Genomic DNA, 15,395 nt, shown 5'->3' with positions numbered 1-15,395 from the left:
GTTTTGAACAAGTCATCATCATCGTCATAGACGGTCCCTCGTATCGAGGATGACTTGCTTCCACGCCAAAAAAGGGATGAGTTCACAAGTGTTTCAATGAAGGACCTAATATTCCAGATCCCGAATTACATGCTGAAGGGTGGAAGATGCCTGTGCGTGGATTTTTTTTAACGTGTGGTGGCCATTGCACACCAGCCACCACACGGGCTTGACAGAGCTCGTCTTGGTCCACTGGCAAGGATTAACCAAGATGACTGGAGACCAGCTCTGCTGCACGGACCGAGTGCACGCACATATCGCAGTGTGGGCTGGGCCCGTGCTGCCCCCGGGCCCTCGCCTCTCCTGGGCCCCGATCACGTCGCTCAATGATCACTCATCGTTCCTGCGCCCCGGCCTCACCGCTCCTTTGCCCCTATCTCGCCGCTCCTGCTGTACCTGCCCACGCTCCAATCAGCGACCTTGGTGATGTCTAATCCAGTCGCCCTGTTCACAGCCGTCGCTCTCCCGCATGTGCTGTATCTTGTAGCTCCATGCTGCTCCTTTGAGGCCCCGACAGAGGCAGGGAAAGAGGGAGTGGAGGAGAGGAAAGAACAAAAGTGAAGGTCTGCCTCTGTACTTGCTTAGAACCTGTTACATATCTAACTTTTTCCAGTTCTGATGAAAGGTCATCAACCTGAAATGTTAACTCTGTTTCTCTCTTCAAAGATGCTGCCTGACCTGCTGAATATTTCCACTATTTTCTGTTTTTATTTCAGATTTCCAGCATCCGCGGTATTTTGCTTTTGTAGATTGTTAACGAGCTGGTCCATAGCCAATTCATAGAGTCTCCCTAGAACCCATTTACTGTGTCTGGATGCATTCCCGTTTTCTGTAATTCTATACCACTGCAGTATGTTCCTTATTATAGAGCTAAGCTTCATTCAAGGCAATAGTAACAAAGAATGTCTTGTTCACCTAGCTGTGGCCATAAGCCGCTGTGCTAACGAGACGTTGGCTTGACAGTCTGCAGCAGCTTGAGAAATATTTTGCTCCACTACAAACTGACTGAAGTAGGCCGAATCACACTTTGAATGGGTTGAGTCACCATTGTAAATTCTGTGAACAAGTGTTAACAAGCAGGACACGCACCAGCTCCATATCGAGAGTGGCCTGGGTGTTTCCTATCTCCTCATCTTGCTAAAAGTCAAAAAATAATTATCCAGTTACCATAGCAACCCTCAATTCACCATCACGGAAGGATGTGCATCGCTTCAACCACCCCCAATACCGTGATGTCACATCAACAGCTGCCACTGCCGCTACAGGGATTTAAAAAAAAAATAGACTTAGACCTGCAATCATTTACAACTCTCGATGGGAAGTTTGGCTTTCCTAAAATGCTTCGTGAAAAGTTCAGCTGTGCACTGTACAGAGTTGCCAACTATAGTTGGACGTATTCCTGGAGGTTTCATCACATGACCTTCCGTCGCCAACCACCCCGCCCAATCAAACAGCCTTTCTTCCCCCATCTGCAATATTTTTTTTTACACCTAATGGGGCCGATTTTCACCAAGGCCTCTGCCTGCCCAAAGTGACGCCGATGGCTGCCGAGGTACCGGACGGTACTTTGGGCGGGATATTCATCGCCTGGAGGCCCCTGGAAGGTCAGCGGGCGGAAAATGGACGACGTACGCCGCCGACCCGGCTGGCAGCGGGCGGGAGGTCCCATTCTCGGCGGCAGAGGCGCTTGCCGCCCAAGTGCCGCCGTGGATGGAGTCGGGGCCCACGGGAGGGTCGAAGACCTGAGAGAAACAATCAGCAATAAAAAATAAAAGTACTAATCGGAAGACCTTGAGGGGACACCATGCAGGTAGGTCGCCGTTGAAAACATTTTTTTTTAAATGCTCGCTTACCGTTTTTTTTTTTCACAGGATCTTCAGATTCACCGTCGGGGACGGACCGGCCTCCAGCCACAGGCGGTCCACCCCCGTTCTGCCGCCGAGTCCCGCCCGCAGGAATCTGGGAGCTCGGCGGGCGGGAGCTCCGTTGCGCCACTCGGCCGTCCGCTGACGTCAGCGGGAGGTTCCTGCCGGCTCTCTCCTCCCAGCCCGCCCCGAAAGTGGCACTGGGCGGATCGTCAGGAGGGATGTCGGCGGGAGCGGGGGGGGGGGGGGGCGGGGAGGCAGCGGGCGCTGGGCTGCTGAAAACCGGCCCCAATAAAGGAAAGTGTTCAAAGAAAATGAAAAAAAAAAACATATGGTTTGTTTCCCAAGGTTTTGCAATACCTTTTATGAAGGTGTTCTTTGAAGGCAATTGCACATATTTTAACATCTATTTTAAAACTTACATTTATAATTTAACAAGTGTTAGCCGTGGCTCAGTGGCAGTACCCTCGCCTCTCTGAGTCAGAAGGTTGTCGGTTCAAGTCCCATGTCAGAGACAAGCCCAGAATCCAGGTTGGCACTCCGGTGCAGTACTGAGGGAGTGCTACACTGTCTTCAGGTGCCGTATTGTGCATGCGACATTAAACTGAGGCCTGCCTTCCCTCTCAGGTGGACTTAAAAGATCCCAAGGCACTATTTGAAGAAGTGTAGGAGAGTTCTCCCCGGTGCCCTGGCCAATATTTATCTCTCAACCAACATCACTAAAAATAGATAATCTGGTCATTATTGCATTGTTTTCCATGGGATCTTGCTGTGCACAAATTGGCTGCTGTGTTTCCGACATTACAACAGTGACTACACTTCAAAAGTACTTCATTGGCTGTAAAGCGCTTTGAGACGTCCTGAGATTGTGCAAAGTGCAAGTTATTTTTTAAAAAATGTAAGCTCCCTAGAACAATTACAGACGCAGTGATTTATGTACACATAGGCAAAATTCACTTAGCAGTGAGTCCTCTTAGACCCTCATTCAAAGTTAAATGTAACAATGCCTTCAGGGATTAAGATATAATCAATACCAGAGCTCAAACTGGCTCACAAGAAACACCATTTAAGCTTAACTCTTTCCTCATCTTTTATTGTTGCTTTAAAAAAGTAGACAAGTTTTTCCTGAGTAGTTTATCGTTGTTGATCCCACCATCGACAACCTATATATTAAATAAAATTAAGCATTTTGCGTTTGACATATATAGGCTGGAGATAGCAATGTGTTTATATGTCCATAGGGCGTGAAGTATAGCTCTTGTAATGAATGTGAATTTGAAGTATACTGAATGTAGGTTTACTAATCCTTCTGGATTTTTTGGAGTCTCCAGGAATGAAAGATTAGTCTCTAAGGGCCCAAATTTCCCCATGAGTTGCACTGTTTTTTTTGGTGTAACTTGATTTTTCTGGTGTATCATTTTAGTTGCAAATATGACCATTTAATTTACGCCAGTGTAAGTGAGTTAGTTAGGTTTTTTGTTAGGTCAGTTTTTTTTTTCAAAAGGAGGCATTCCCAGCCACTGACACTATTTATGCCAATTTGGCCAGAAAAACGTTGGACTAAACTAACTTAGGGCAGCGTATGTGTCCACTTTTGTTCGCACAGAAAGACCTTGCTTACAGTTAAGGAATCGGCGCAAGTAACTACATTTAAAGCACCACCAAGCACCAAACAAAGCACAGAAAGTAATAAGCAATTAATTAACAAATAAAATAGAAGGAACCCTGCACCTAAAGCACCAAAATCAATCAGTAAATAACAAATAAAAACTAGAACACCTACCTTAGTGGGCCGCCGATGAGGGAGCCCATTCGGCCAGGGCTAGGGATGGCATTCTTTGGCCCCTCCCACACAGCCTGCAGCGTGCGTTTGCAGAAACGGCCTGCCAGGAGTTACTGCACATGCGCGCAGACTCGAGCGCGCATGTGCAGAGGTCCCGGCACTGTTTTCAGCGCCGGGACCTAGCTCCGCCCCCCTCTCTATTTTCTGCGCCACACCAGCTCCACAGATGTCCCGAGAATCAGCCATGATTGCACGGATTTTTTTTTGGCACTGCTTCTGATGTAAAATGTCCGCGGGAGGTTCGGAGCTGCGCTGAAAAAAACGGAGTGCCAAATTTGGGCCCTAAGTTACTGCTGCATTGCAGCCTGGAAGATAAATTAAAGAGGCTTAAGAAAATATTGGAGATGGGGTGGGGGAAGGGGCGGTCTGTTTAACTAACAGTCAAGAACCATCTAATCGAAGATTTGAACACATGAGAATTTTCCAGTGATCTGTAGATGAATAAATGTCATCTTTCAATTGTTCTCGCTGCTTGGACAATGGATAAAGCCCAAAGATCTGCTCAAAAATTCCCAGGCCAGTGTACGCCAGAGAGCCCAGGGATGATGGGTAAATGGGACTTGGTGTGAGTCAGGATATGGGCAGCAGAGTTTCAAATGAGCTGAAGGCTCAGTGCTGGGACCCCAGCTCTTTACAATATATATTAATGATTTAGATGAAGGATTGAGTGCAATATCTCCAAGTTTGCAGATGACAACTCTCTGCGGTAAGGAATTCCACAGGTTAACAACTCTCTGGGTGGCGGTGTGAGCTGTGAGGATGTCGCTAAGAGGCTGCAGGGTGACTTGGACAGGTTAGGTGAGTGGGCAAATGCATGGCAGATGCAGTATAATTTGGATAAATGTGAGGTTATCCATTTTGGGGGCAAAAACACGAAGGCAGAATATTATCTGAATGGCGGCAGATTAGGAAAAGGGGAGGTGCAACGAGATCAGGGTGTCATGGTACATCAGTCATTGAAAGTTGGCATGCAGGTACAGCAGGCGGTGAAGAAGGCAAATGGTATGTCAGCCTTCATAGCTAGGGGATTTGAGTATAGGAGCAGAGAGGTCTTACTGCAATTGTATAGGGCCTTGGTGAGGCCTCACCTGGAATATTGTGTTCAGTTTTGGTCTCCTAATCTGAGGAAGGACGTTCTTGCTATTGAGGGAGTGCAGCGAAGGTTCACCAGACTGATTCCCGGGATGGCAGGACTGACATATGAGGAGAGACTAGATCAACTGGGCCTTTATACACTGGAGTTTAGAAGGATGAGAGGCGATCTCATAAAAACGTATAAGATTCTGATGGGACGGGACGGGACAGGTTAGATGCGGGAAGAATGTTCCCGATGTTGGGGAAGTCATGAACCGGGGACACAGTCTAAGGATAAGGGGTAAGTCATTTAGGACTGAGATGAGGACAAACTTCTTCACTCAGAGAGTTGTTAACCTGTGGAATTCCCTGCCGCAGAGAGTTGTTGATGCCAGTTCATTGGATATATTCAAGAGGGAGTTAGATATGACCCTTACGGCTAAAGGGATCAAAGGGTGTGGAGAGAAAGCGGGAAAGGGGTACTGAGGTGAATGATCAGCCATGATCTTCTTGAATGGTGGTGCAGGCTCGAAGGGCCGAATGGCCTACTCCTGCACCTATTTTCTATGTTTCTAAGAAGCTGGAGGGTGCAAGGAGAAATCATTTTAAATTTAGAACTAGGCCATTCCGGAGTGAAATTGGGAAGCTTTTTTTCATGCAAATGATTGTGGAAATATGGAACACGCTTCCCCTAAAGGCTGTGGATGTTGGGTGGATTGAAAACTGAGATCAGTGGAACTTTGTTAGGCAAGGGTATGAAAGAAGCAAAGGCATGTAAATGGAATTGAGGTACAGATCAGACATGCTGTACTTGAATGGTGGATCAGGTTCAAGGGCTGAATGGTCTACTCCTGTTTCTATGTTCCTGTATTCCAAAACTCATCAGTGCAGTGTCTAAAAATAGTCAGCAATGTTTGACTGCTGAAAAGAAGGAAGTGGATCTGAAAAGAATTCTGGGGAGATTTCCACGATGATCAAGGGAGAGGGTGAGGGGAGAACATTCCGATGCCTAAGTGTAGGACACATCTGATACAGGTGAATCTGCTAGAGTTGGGCCTGCTCTCCGCCACCCCCACTTATGAGCTCCTGGTAGATTTGCGGGAATACTACCCAGCCAAGTGCTGGTACTGCAGGTGCATTTCAAGTAGTTTCAGGCAAGCATTGGGAAGAAGATTGAGTTACTTGGCTGAGTTCTGCGGACTTCTAATTGTGCACTGGCAAGGTGGAGCCTCCAGATGCAGCTGCTACTGCAAGGAGTGTGATGAAAAGAGGGTTGCTTTATTTTGGCACTCCAGAGCACGGGCCTGAGATGGTCAATGTTGTTTGCAGAATGTCAGCGAGCTAAGCTGATCGGAACATCGCAGGCGACTGGATTCCAATGGGGGAAAGGGTGTGATCGAGTAACCACCAACTCATACTGGCAATATCCAATTTCCTGCTCCCTCCACATCCAACTCATTCTGGCAGGAATGATTTCATCAGCTGGAAACCCATTCCCACCACCCAAACCCCGCCGTCTCAAGCCAAAACAATTGACTTAAATTACCAAACTGTCAAGCAACTTTAAGGAGATGCCAGGTCCATGTTTTACTTACACCACAGGGCATTGTCTTCGACTAACATTTTGTTGAGTCACATGGCTTGATTTTAATGCCTATCGCCCAGGGAGAATGATGCGTGGGAGTAGTTAAAATTAGGCTGAGTAAAGAGACAGTCCTAAGGTCTCTCTCTTTCCCACCCCAGCCTCTCTTTCTCTCCCCAGTCTCTCTTCCACCAAACTGCCCCCCCACCATATTTTGACTCTATCTCTCTCTCTCCAACCCCATCAGTCTCCCACCCCGGTCTCGCTCTTCCCCCCGCCCACCCCCTCCCGTCTCTCTCTCTTTCCCCCCCAGTCTCTCTCTTTCACTCCCCCAGTCTCTCTCTCTCTCTTCCCCCCCCCCAGTCTCTCTCTTTCCCCCCCCCCCCCAGTCTCTCTGTCTTCCCCCCCCAGTCTCTCTCTCTTCCCCCCCCCAGTCTCTCTTTCCCCCCCCGTCCCTCTCTCTAGCCCCCCCAGTCTCTCTTTCCACCCCCCAGTCCCTTTCTCTTCCCCCCGTCTCTCTTCCCCCCGCCCCCGTCTCTCTCTCTTTCCCCCACCGAGTCTCTCTCTCTTCCACCCCCCAGTCTCTCTCTCTTCCACCCCCAGTCTCTCTCTCTTCCACCCCCCAGTCTCTCTCTCTTCCCCCTCCACCCCCAGTCTCTCTCTCTTCCCCCCCCCTCCAGTCTCGCTCTCTTCCCGCCCCCCCTCAGTCGCTCTCTTCCCCCCCCCACCAGTCGCTCTCTTTCTCCACCCCCACCCAGTCTCTCTCTCTTCCCCCCCCCCTCCAGTCTTGCTCTCTTCCTGCCCCCCCCTCAGTCGCTCTCTTCCCCCCCCCACCAGTCGCTCTCTTTCCCCCCCCCCAGTCGCTCTCATTTCCCCCCCCAGTCGCTCTCTTTCCCCCCCCGCCAGTCGCTCTCTTCCCCCCCCCAGTCGCTCTCTTCCCCCCGCAGTTGCTCTCTTCCCCCCCCCAGTCGCTCTCTTTCCCCCCCCAGTCGCTCTCTTCCCCCCCCCAGTCGCTCTCTTTCCCCCCCCGCCAGTCGCTCTCTTCCCCCCCCCAGTCGCTCTCTTCCCCCCGCAGTTGCTCTCTTCCCCCCCCCAGTCGCTCTCTTTCCCCCCCCCCAGTCGCTCTCTTTCCCCCACCCCGCCAGTCGCTCTCTTCCCCCCCCCCGCCAGTCGCTCTCTTCCCCCCCCAGTCGCTCTCTTCCCCCCCCCCCAGTCGCTCTCTTCCCCCCCCCCCAGTCGCTCTCTTTCGCCCCCCCCAGTCGCTCTCTTTCGCCCCCCCCAGTCGCTCTCTTTCGCCCCCCCCCAGTCGCTCTCTTTCGCCCCCCCCAGTCGCTCTCTTTCGCCCCCCCCAGTCGCTCTCTTTCGCCCCCCCCAGTCGCTCTCTTTCGCCCCCCCCAGTCGCTCTCTTTCGACCCCCCCAGTCGCTCTCTTTCGACCCCCCCAGTCGCTCTCTTTCGCCCCCCCAGTCGCTCTCTTTCGCCCCCCCCAGTCGCTCTCTTTCGCCCCCCCCAGTCGCTCTCTTTCGCCCCCCCCAGTCGCTCTCTTTCGCCCCCCCCAGTCGCTCTCTTTCGCCCCCCCCCAGTCGCTCTCTTTCGCCCCCCCAGTCGCTCTCTTTCGCCCCCCCAGTCGCTCTCTTTCGCCCCCCCCCCAGTCGCTCTCTTTCGCCCCCCCAGTCGCTCTCTTTCGCCCCCCCAGTCGCTCTCTTTCGCCCCCCCCCAGTCGCTCTCTTTCGCCCCCCCCCAGTCGCTCTCTTTCGCCCCCTCCAGTCGTTCTCTTTCGCCCCCCCCCCAGTCGCTCTCTTTCCCCCCCCCCCCCAGTTGCTCTCTTTTGCCCCCCCCAGTCGCTCTCTTTCGCCCCCCCAGTCGCTCTCTTTCGCCCCCCCCAGTCGCTCTCTTTCGCCCCCCCAGTCGCTCTCTTTCGCCCCCCCCAGTCGCTCTCTTTCGCCCCCCCCCAGTCGCTCTCTTTCGCCCCCCCCAGTCGCTCTCTTTCGCCCCCTCCCAGTCGCTCTCTTTGGCCCCCCCCAGTCGCTCTCTTTGGCCCCCCCCCAGTTACTCTCTTTTGCCCCCCCCCCAGTCGCTCTCTTTCGCCCCCCAAGTCGCTCTCTTTCGCCCCCCCCAGTCGCTCTCTTTCGCCCCCACTCAGTCGCTCTCTTTCGCCCCCCCCCAGTCGCTCTCTTTCGCCCCCCCCAGTCGCTCTCTTTCGCCCCCCCAGTCGCTCTCTTTCACCCCCCCAGTCGCTCTCTTTCGCCTCCCCCAGTCTCTCTCTCTTACCCCCCCCCAGTCTCTCTCTCTTTCCCCCCCCCCCCCCCAGTCTCTCTCTCTTTCCCCCCCCCAGTCTGTCTCTCTTCCCCCCCCCAGTCTCTCTCTCTTCCCCCCCCCCCAAGTCTCTCTCTCTTCCCCCCCCCCCAAGTCTCACTCTCTTCACCCCCCCCGTCTCACTCTCTTCACCCCCCCGTCTCACTCTCTTCACCCCCCCCGTCTCATTCTCTTCCCCCCCCCCCAGTCGCTCTCTTTCGCCCCCCCAGTCGCTCTCTTTCCCCCCCCAGTCGCTCTCTTGCCCGCCCCCCAGTCGCTCTCTTTTCCCCCCCCCCCCAGTCGCTCTCTTTCCCCCCCCCCCAGTCGCTCTCTTTCCCCCCCCCCAGTCGCTCTCTTTCCCCCCCCCCCCCGTCGCTCTCTTTCTCCCCCCCAGTCGCTCTCTTTCCCCCCCCCCCCCCCGTCGCTCTCTTTCTCCCCCCCCCAGTCGCTCTCTTTCGCCTCCCCCAGTCTCTCTCTCTCTTTCCCCCCCCCAGTCTCTCTCTCTTCCCCCCCCAGTCTCTCTCTCTTCCCCCCCCCACCAGTCTCACTCTCTTTTCCCCCCCCTCCAGTCTCTCTCTCTTTCCCCCCCCCCCCCAGTCTCTCTCTCTTCCCCCCCCCCACCAGCCTCACTCTCTTTTCCCCCCCCTCCAATCTCTCTCTCTTTCCCCCCCCCCCAGTCGCTCTCTTTCCCCCCCCCCCAGTCGCTCTCTTTCCCCCCCCCCAGTCGCTCTCTCTTCCCCACCCCAGTCTCTCTCTTCCCCCCCACCCCCAGTCTCTCTCTCTTCCCCACCCCAGTCTCTCTCTTCCCCCCCACACCAGTCTCTCTCTCTTCCCTCTTCCCCCCCGTCTCTCTCTCTTCCACCCCCCATTCTCTCTTCCACCCCCCAGTCGCTCTCTCTCTCTTCCGCCCCCCCGTCTCTCTCTCTTTCCCCCCCCCGTCTCTCTCTCTCTCTTTCTCTGCCCCCCCCACCCAGTCTCTTTCTCTGCTCCCCCCCCACCCAGTCTCTCTCTCCGCCCCCCCCCGCAGACTCGCTCTTCCCGCCCCCCCGTCTCTCTCTCTTTCTCCACCCAGTCTCTCTCTTCCCCCCCCCCAGTCTCGCTCTCTTCCCCCCCCAGTCGCTCCCAGACTCTCTCTTCCCCCATCCCACCCCAGTCGCTCTCTCTTCCACCCCCCCCCCAGTCGCTCTCTCTTCCCCCCCCCCAGTCGCTCTCTCTTCCCCCCCCCCCAGTCGCTCTCTCTTTTCCCCCCCCCCAGTCGCTCTCTTTCGCCACCCCCAGTCTCTCTTCCCCCGCACCCCGTCTCTCTCTCTTTCCCCCACCTAGTCTCTCTCTCTTCCACCCCCCAGTCTCTCTCTCTTCCACTCCCCAGTCTCTCTCTCTCTTCCCCCTCCCCCCCAGTCTCTCTCTCTTTCCCCCCCCCCGTGTCTCTCTCTTTCTCCACCCCCACCCAGTCTCTCTGACCCCCCACCCGGTCTCTCTCTCTGCCACCCTCCCCAGTCTCTCTCTTCCCCACCCCCAGACTCTCTTTCCCCCCCATCTCTCTTTCTCCACACCCCCCAGTCTCTCTCCCTTTCCCCCCCCCAGTCTCGCTCTCTTCCCGCCCCCCCTCAGTCGTTCTCTTTCCCCCCCCCCCGTCGCTCTCTTTCCCCCCCCCCAGTCGCTCTCTTTCCCCCCCCCAGTTGCTCTCTTTCCCCCCCCCAGTCGCTCTCTTTCCCCCCCCCGTCGCTCTCTTTCCCCCCCCGTCGCTCTCTTTCCCCCCCCAGTCGCTCTCTTTCCCCCCCCCAGTCGCTCTCTTCCCCCCCCCAGTCGCTCTCTTCCCCCCCCAGTCGCTCTCTTCCCCCCCCCCCCGCCAGTCGCTCTCTTTCCCTCCCCCCGCTAGTCACTCTCTTTTCCCCCCCCTCCAGTCTCTCTCTCTTCCCCCCACCACAGTCTCTCTCTCTTTCCCCCCCCCAGTCTCTCTCTCTTCCCCCCCCCCCAGTCTCTCTCTCTTCCCCCTGCCAGTCTCTCTCTCTTCTCCTCCCCAGTCTCTCTCTCTCCCCCCCCCGCCAGTCTCTCTTTCTTTCTCCACCCCCACCCAGTCTCTCTCTCTTCCTCCCCCAGACTCTCTCTTCCCCCCCCCCCACAGTCTCGCTCTCTTCCACCCCCCCCCCCAGTATCGCTCTCTTCCCCCCCACCCCCAGTCTCTCTCTCTTCCCCACCCCAGTCTCTCTCTTCCCCCCCACCCCAGTCTCTCTCTCTTCCCTCTTCCCCCCCCGTCTCTCTCTCTTCCACCCCCCATTCTCTCTTCCACCCCCCCAGTCTCTCTCTCTCTCTTCCGCCCCCCCCCCCCATCTCTCTCTCTTTCCCCCCCGTCTCTCTTTCTCTCTCTTTCTCTGCCCCCCCCCACCCAGTCTCTTTCTCTGCTCCCCCCACCCAGTCTCTCTCTCCGCCCCCCCCCCAGACTCGCTCTTCCCGCCCCCCCGTCTCTCTCTCGCTTTCTCCACCCAGTCTCTCTCTCTTCCCCCCCCACAGTCTCTCTCTTCCCTCCCCCCCAGTCTCTCTCTTTCCCCCCCCCCCCCAGTCTCGCTCTCTTCCCCCCCCCAGTCGCTCCCAGACTCTCTATTCCCCCATCCCACCCCAGTCGCTCTCTCTTCCCCCCTCTCCCCAGTCGCTCTCTCTTCCCCCCCCCCCCAGTCGCTCTCACTTTCCCCCCTGCAGTCGCTCTCTCTTTCTCCCCCCCCATTCGCTCTCACTTTCCCCCCCCCCAGTCGCTCTCTCTTTCTCCCCTCCCAGTCGCTCTCTTTCTCCTCCCCCAGTCGCTCTCTTTCTCCCCCCCCAGTCTCACTCTCTTCCCCGCCCCCTGTCTCTCTCTCTAGCCCCCCCAGTCTCTCTCTCTAGCCCCCCCAGTCTCTCTTTCCCCCCCCAGTCCCTTTCTCTTCCCCCCCGTCTCTCTTCCCCCCGCACCCCGTCTCTCTCTCTTTCCCCCACCTAGTCTCTCTCTCTTACCCCCCCCAGTCTCTCTCTCTTCCACCCCCCAGTCTCTCTCTCTTCCACTCCCCAGTCTCTCTCTCTTCCCCCTCCCCCCCAGTCTCTCTCTCTTCCTTCCCCCGTGTCTCTCTCTTTCTCCACCCCCACCCAGTCTCTCTGCCCCCCCACCCAGTCTCTCTCTCTGCCCCCCTCCTCAGTCTCTCTCTTCCCCACCCCCAGACTCTCTTTCCCCCCCGTCTCTCTCTCTTTCTCCACCCCCCCAGTCTCTCTCCCTTCCCCCCCCAGTCTCGCACTCTTCCCGCCCCCCCCTCAGTCGTTCTCTTTCCCCCCGCCGTCGCTCTCTTTCCCCCCCCCAGTCGCTCTCTTTCCCCCCCCGCAGTCGCTCTCTTCCCCCCCCCCAGTCGCTCTCTTCCCCCCCCCCCCAGTCGCTCTCTTTCCCCCCCCCCCCAGTCGCTCTCTTTCCCCCCCCCCGCCAGTCGCTCTCTTTTCCCCCGCCCCCAGTCGCTCTCTTTCCCCCCCCCCCCCCCCCCCCCCGGCCAGTCGCTCTCTTCCCCCCTCCGCCAGTCGCTCTTTCCCCCCCCCAGTCGCTCTCTTTCCCCCCCCTCCCAGTCGCTCTCTTTCCTCCCCTCCCAGTCGCTCTCTTTCTCCCCCCCTCCCAGTCGCTCTCTTTCGCCCCCCACAGTCGTTCTCTTTTCGCCCCCCGTCGCTTTCTTCCCCCCCCCCAGTCGCTCTCTTCCCCCCCCCCAGTCGCTCTCTTTCTCCCCCCCTCCCAGTCGCTCTCTTTCGCCTCCCCCAGTCACTCTCTTTCCCCCCCCCAGTTTCTCTCTCTTCCCCCCCCCAGTCTCTCTCTCTTCCCCCCCCCCCACCAGTCTCTCTCTCTTCCCCCCCCCAGTCTCTCTCTCTTCCCCCCCCCCCCCCCCACCAGTCTCTCTCTCTTCCCCCCCGCCAGTCTCTCTCTCTTCCCCCTGCCAGTGTCTCTTCTCCTCCCCAGTCTCTCTCTCTCCCCCCCCGTCTCTCTCCCCCCCCCCGCCAGTCTCTCTCTCTTTCTCCACCCCCACCCAGTCTATCTCTCTTCCTCCCCCAGACTCTCTCTTTCCCCCCCCCACAGTCTCGCTCTCTTCCACCCCCCCCCAGTATCGCTCTCTTCCTTCCCACCCCCAGTCTCTCTCTCTTCCCCACCCCAGTCTCTCTCTTCCCCCCCACCCCAGTCTCTCTCTCTCTTCCCTCTTCCCCCCCCCCGTCTCTCTTCCACCCCCCATTCTCTCTTCCACCCCCCCAGTCTCTCTCTCTCTCTCTTCCCCCCCCCTGTCTCTCTCTCTCTTTCTCTGCCCCCCCACCCAGTCTCTTTCTCTGCCCCCCCCACCCAGTCTCTCTCTCCGCCCCCCCCCAGACTCGCTCTTCCCCCCCCCCAGTCACTCTCTTCCCCCGCAGTCGCTCTTTTCCCCCCCGCCAGTCGCTCCCAGACTCTCTCTTCCCCCACCCCACCCCAGTCGCTCTCTCTTCCCCCCCCCCCTCCCCAGTCGCTCTCTCTTCCCCCCCCCCTCCCCAGTCGCGCTCTCTCCCCCCCCAGTCGCTCTGTTCCCCCCACAATCGCTCTGTTCCCCCCACAGTCGCTCTGTTCCCCCCACAGTCGCTCTGTTCCCCCCCCAGTCGCTCTGTTCCCCCCCCAGTCGCTCTCTTCCCCCCCCGTCGCTCTCTTCCCCCCCCGTCGCTCTCTTCCCCCCCCGTCGCTCTCTTCCCCCCCAGTTGCTCTCTTCCCCCCCCCTCCCCCCAGTCGCTCTCATCCCCCCCCCTCCCCCCAGTTGCTCTCTTCCCCCCCCTCCTCCCAGTCGATCTCTTTCCCCCCCCAGTCGCTCTCTTTCACCCCAGTCGCTCTCTTTCCCCCCCCCACCAGTCGCTCTCTTTCTCCCCCCACCCAGTCGCTCTCTTCCCCCCCCCCAGTCGCTCTCTTCCCCCCCCAGTCGCTCTCTTTTTCCCCCCCAGTCGCTCTCTTTCCCCCCCCCCCAAGTCGCTCTCTTCCCCCCCCAGTCGCTCTCTTTCCCCCCCCCCCAGTCGCTCTCTTCCCCCCCCCCCCGTCGCTCTCTTCCCACCCCCCCCGCCAGTCGCTCTCTTTTCCCCCGCCCCCGCCAGTCGCTGTCTTTCCTTCCCCCCCAGTTGCTCTCTTTTCCCCTCCCCAGTCGCTCTCTTTCCCACCCCCCGGCCAGTCGCTCTCTTCCCCCCTCCGCCAGTCGCTCTTTCCCCCACCCCCCCAGTCGCTCTCTTTCCCCCCCCCCCAGTCGCTCTCTTTCCCCCCCCTCCCAGTCGCTCTCTTTCCTCCCCTCCCAGTCGCTCTCTTTCTCCCCCCCTCCCAGTCGCTCTCTTTCGCCCCCCACAGTCGTTCTCTTTTCGCCCCCCGTCGCTCTCTTTCCCCCCCGCCAGTCGCTCTCTTCCCCCCCCCAGTCGCACTCTTTCTCCCCCCCCTCCCAGTCGCTCTCTTTCGCCTCCCCCAGTCGCTCTCTTTCCACCCCCTAGTTTCTCTCTCTTCCCCCCCCCAGTCTCTCTCTCTTCCCCCCCCAGTCTCTCTCTCTTCCCCCCCCCCCACCAGTCTCTCTCTTCCCCCCGGCCAGTCTCTCTCTCTTCCCCCTGCCAGTCTCTCTCTCTTCTCCTCCCCAGTCTCTCTCTCTCCCCCCCGTCTCTCTCCCCCCCCGCCAGTCTCTCTCTCTTTCTCCACCCCCACCCAGTCTCTCTCTCTTCCTCCCCCAGACTATCTCTTTCCCCCCCCCACAGTCTCGCTCTCTTCCACCCCCCCTCCAGTATCGCTCTCTTCCTTCCCACCCCCAGTCTCTCTCTCTTCCCCACCCCAGTCTCTCTCTTCCCCCCCACCCCAGTCTCTCTCTCTCTTCCCTCTTCCCACCCCCAGTCTCTCTCTCTTCCCCACCCCAGTCTCTCTCTTCCCCCCCACCCCAGTCTCTCTCTCTTCCCTCTTCCCCCCCCCGTCTCTCTCTCTTCCACCCCCCATTCTCTCTTCCACCCCCCCAGTCTCTCTCTCTCTCTTCCCCCCCCCTGTCTCTCTCTCTCTTTCTCTGCCCCCCCCCACCCAGTCTCTTTCTCTGCTCCCCCCCACCCAGTCTCTCTCTCCGCCCCCCCCCCCAGACTCGCTCTTCCCGCCCCCCCGTCTCTCTCTCGCTTTCTCCACCCAGTCTCTCTCTCTTCTCCCCCCACAGTCTCTCTCTTCCCTCCCCCCTAGTCTCTCTCTTCCCCCCCCCCCCCCCAGTCTCGCTCTCTTTCCCCCCCCAGTCGCTCCCAGACTCTCTCTTCCCCCATCCCACCCCAGTCGCTCTCTCTTCCCCCCTCTCCCCAGTCGCTCTCTCTTCCCCCCCCCAGTCGCTCTCACTTTCCCCCCCCCAGTCGCTATCTCTTTCTCCCCATCCCAGTCGCTCTCACTTTCCCCCCCCCACAGTCGCTCTCTCTTTCTCCCCTCCCAGTCGATCTCTTTCTCCCCCCCCAGTCGCTCTCTTTTCCCCCCCCCCCAGTCTCACTCTCTTTTCCCCTCCCAGTCTCTCTCTCTCTCTTCCCCCCCAGTCTCTCTCTCTAGCCCCCCCAGTCTCTCTTTCTCCCCCCCAGTCCCTTTCTCTTCCCCCCCGTCTCTCTTCCCCCCGCACCCCGTCTCTCTCTCTTTCCCCCACCTAGTCTCTCTCTCTTACCCCCCCCCAGTCTCTCTCTCTTCCACTCCCCAGTCTCTCTCTCTTCCC

The 15,395-nt window shown here is 58.0% G+C and overlaps 1 protein-coding gene across 1 annotated transcript in view; it reads left to right on the top strand.

The window, feature by feature from the left end:
• Nucleotides 1–15,395, top strand: part of LOC139259615 (monocarboxylate transporter 12-like) — a 131,093-nt gene that overhangs the window by 53,980 nt on the left and 61,718 nt on the right. The gene's annotated exons all lie outside the window — the stretch shown is intronic.

The sequence above is a fragment of the Pristiophorus japonicus genome, chromosome 3 (assembly GCF_044704955.1).
Source record: "Pristiophorus japonicus isolate sPriJap1 chromosome 3, sPriJap1.hap1, whole genome shotgun sequence".
Lineage (NCBI taxonomy): Eukaryota > Metazoa > Chordata > Chondrichthyes > Pristiophoridae > Pristiophorus > Pristiophorus japonicus.
The sequence above is the reverse complement of the archived record's forward strand: the minus strand, read 5'-3'. Positions and strand labels throughout refer to the sequence as shown.